Raw genomic sequence first — 4,415 nt, forward strand, 5'->3', positions numbered from 1 at the left:
TAGTGAAACAACCATCTCAGCCATTTGATTGAAACTGTTAAATCGAAACCTGTGAAACAACCATCTCAGCCATTTGACTGAAACTATTAAATCGAAGCCTGTGAAACAACCATCTCAGCCATTTGATTGAAACTATTAAATCGAAACCTGTGAAACAACCATCTCAGCCATTTGATTGAAACTGTTAAATCGAAACCTGTGAAACAACCATCTCAGCCATTTGATTGAAACTATTAAATCGAAGCCTGTGAAACAACCATCTCAGCCATTTGATTGAAACTATTAAATCGAAACCTGTGAAACAACCATCTCTTTCCTATGATTAGAACGACACTTTTGTAAGTTTTCACATAGATGTATTAAAAAAATAAAACCAACGCCATCATCATAAGACGTCAAAACATGTAGAGTGTACGAAACTGTTCCCAGTCCACAATATTTTATTTTATTTTTATATAGTAAAAGTTTTAAGTAAAGCAATTTTTATTGTATTTTGAGACTGGGACAGTGTTGGTTTTAGATATTTATTGCATACTATTAAATTATACCTCATTTAACAATGAAAGAATGAAACTACCTGAAATTTAAAATTATTTAATGCTTACAGCGGAAAATTTAAAGTTATTATATATAGGCTTCAAGGTCATAGTTTCAATGAAATAGTAGTTCTTTAACAAGAGAGATGGTTGACGCGAATGTATTAAATAATTAAAACCAACGTTTAAACAGTTCAAAGACCAGTTCTTTGACTTGTGCATATTGATAGGAAATGTACATCAACATTGATAGATTAGGATGTAAAATACCGCTTATACTTGGCAAAACTTTTAGTTTGTTTTGAATTTCGCGCAAAGCTACACGAGGGCTATCTGCGCTAGCCGTCCCTAATTTAGCAGTGTAAGACAGCTAGTCATCACCGCCCACCGCCAACTCTTGGGCTACTCTTTTACAAACAAATAGTACGAATAGTACAAACGTCACATTATAACGCCTCCACGTCTGAAAAGGAGAGCATGTTTGGTGGGACGTGGATTCGAATCCGCAACCTTCAAATTGCGAGTCGAGCGCCCTAACCACCTGGCCAAATGCACTGTGAAATACTATGTAACTTTAACCCTCTTAACAAAGTATTTGATATAGCATAAAACCTTTTCGGTATAAAATATTTTCTCATGTATGGAAAACCATTTGGAAAAAAATTAGCGAAAATTAATGTCGAATTCTTGCAAATTCCTCACTGCATTGTTCTCTCTTCATTCTTTTCTTGTGATATTTCTAGTATTTTTTCTAAATTTTGGATATCAAACTGTGTATGCATGCATTATGGTGAAAAACAGTTGAAGTTTTTATTTTCCATTTACTTAAATGTGCAATAAATATATATTGATATAAGTGAGTGTATTTGATTTAATTTCATTCGTGTCAAGTTACACCAGAAAATTAGCAAAGGGATAAGTGATTTGTTTTTGTTGTGTAATAGAAGATGTCTAGTTTATGATCCTATCAAAATATCTTATAATTTATTTAAAAAAAACAGTCTCCCCTACTGCTGTAACAACTTTGGCCTATCTATCAGTTTCTATCAGTTGTAGTCCTTCTTTACTAAACCAGTGTGCAGGGCGATATAGATAATTAAAATATTGACTAATTACTGTGGATGATTTATCGACACAGCCCACAAAAGTTTTATGCCACTCCTAATGTACAAGCTCACTAATCAGCACTCTGATCCACTATGTCTCTAATCTATTCCTAACCCACAAGGTGATTTACAAGGTCTCTAATCTATTCCTAAACCACAAGGTCACTAATCAACACCCTGATTTACAAGGTCTCTAATCTATTCCTAACCCACAAGCTCACTAATCAACACTCTGATCCACTATGTCTCTAATCTATTCCTAAATCACAAGGTCACTAATCAACACCCTGATTTACAAGGTCTCTAATCTATTCCTAACCCACAAGGTCACTAATCAACACCCTGATTTACAAGGTCTCTAATATATTCCTAACCCACAAGCTCACTAATCAACACTCTGATCCACTATGTCTCTAATATATTCCTAACCCACAAGGTCACTAATCAACACCATGATTTACGAGGTCTCTAATCTATTCCTAATCCACAAAGTCACTAATCAACATAACATCCTTATCCACGAGGTCCTTAATCTTTACTTAATCCACGATAAGCAATCTATAGATTGAGATTAAGACAAGTAGTCGTGCCCGGGCGTAAATAAATTCTGCCATGTATTTAGTGAGTGTCAAGTCCTCGTTTATTGATAACACTACATTATAACTAAACTCAACCTAGCAAGTGTTTTTGACTTTAGTAGGTGGTAGTTCACATGATGATGATGTGAAATGAGAAGCTGATTTCACCTTCCAACATTATCATATTGGGGTGGATCGGGTGGATAATTAGTGGATATTGAATTCGGATCACAGCAAGTTACCTATTTGGATCAAAACTAAATATCAACCCTGTAGTGAGTATTACTAATTAAATATATATATTAAATTCTTACTTATAAAGATTATAAGGCATTGTTTCATCAATTGGGTATCCTTGCTGTTAACAGCATTTTCGGCCGTATACCCAATAATATCTCACGTAATTCGGCCAGCTTAAGACATTTAATGAAAAATTTAAAATAATAAAAGTATATATATATATTAAACATTCTAACCAATACTATTAATGAAAGTACCATTAAAGAAAGAACAGATTATACCTCACTTACGGAACAAACACATTAGCTTCAAGTACATTTGATGTTATCATTGACGGCAAATTAAAATACTTTATTTTATGTCAATGACGTAACATCAATTTGACCGTGTCCAGTCGCCTGTAACTCTGTCGCAATGTATGAGAGGTGGTCATCCACGTTAAGTCACTATAAACTGATGAACTTAGCCAGCATATTATTGACCGTTTATTTAGTTCCCCTAGACAATTACAGACTATGTATGCATGGTGTTGTGATGATGTTCTAGTATTTAAATTGTTCTCATACAATATGTAAATACCAGTGTAGAATCAATTGATCAATATATAATAATTATACAAAGGAATCAAGCAAGTTGGTTGATTAAATAATAAACACCGTTGTAGTTATGCATCAATAGGGTGAAAATATTGTTAAAGCAAAGCAAGATACGTAGAGGATGCCCCCCCCCCAGTGGCATAGCGGCATGTCATAGCGGACTTACAACGCTAGAATCCGGGCTTCGATACCCATGGTGGGCAGAACACAGATAGCCCATTGTGTTTCTTTGTGTTTAACTTCAAACAAACAAGCGTAGAGGATAAGCAAGTTGTCAGAATACAGTTGTATTAGTATGAGTACAGAGTTAATTATGAGTAAAGAAAGATGAAGGATACAGTAGTTAACATCAATATAGAATGAATTAGAGAGAAACGCAAAAGCAAAGCAATTTGTCAAGGTAGTATTATTACTATGGATATAGTTATTCATTTATTAATTAAAAGTCTGATAAAGTTAAAGGTAAAGGAAGCTGTCAGGATAATAAAATATTAAAGTATATAGTTAAGTATCAGTAGACAGAAGTAAAATAAACCGGAAGTAAATTGTTAAAAATTTGCTATGTAATCAAAACTCTAAATACTGTTAGACAAACGTAAATATTAAGACTGTTGTCTAAAGATAGTGGTAACCAAAACATTATTTGACAAAACATTCTATGTGAGAGTAGAACTGTCGGATAACTTGACTAATTGTCACCGAATCTGGCACGTACACCCCCCACGGAGTGAGGGGAGGGGTTGGTGTCATGACAAGGGATTCAGATGTATTTCCTGTGCATTGAATGTGTACGCCAGCTAGTAAGTAATAAAACATAAAACTATTCAAAAGAACGTGCAGAAACATAATATCAAAACGAGGTATAAATGAGCATTAGTTGATAACGACTTCACTGATTAAAAAGAAAATGGTAATAATAGCTAAAATTATAATGATATTTTTGAATATAGTTAACAGATGGCAGCACATAATCACAGTAGGCATTTTTTGAAACATTTGTGCATGAGAATAAATTATTGTCTTTGATTTAGCATTTTCTCCGTACTACTCACCTGTTTCTTCTCAATAAAATATAAATATGATAAGAAATATTTTAACATACTGACAAAGTTACCCCTTGTTTACCACTTTTCGTGATAAATCTATTTTAACATACTGACAAAGTTACCCCTTGTTTACCACTTTTCGTGATAAATCTATTTTAACATACTGATAAAGTTACCCCTTGTTTACCATTTTTCGTGATAAATCTATTTTAACATACTGACAAAGCTACCCCTTGTTTGCCACTTTTCGTGATAAATCTTAATTTAACATACTGACTAAAGTCCTACCCCTTGTTTACCACTTTCGTGATAA

Source organism: Limulus polyphemus, unplaced genomic scaffold (genome assembly GCF_000517525.1).
Source record: "Limulus polyphemus unplaced genomic scaffold, Limulus_polyphemus-2.1.2 Scaffold771, whole genome shotgun sequence".
NCBI lineage: Eukaryota > Metazoa > Arthropoda > Merostomata > Xiphosura > Limulidae > Limulus > Limulus polyphemus.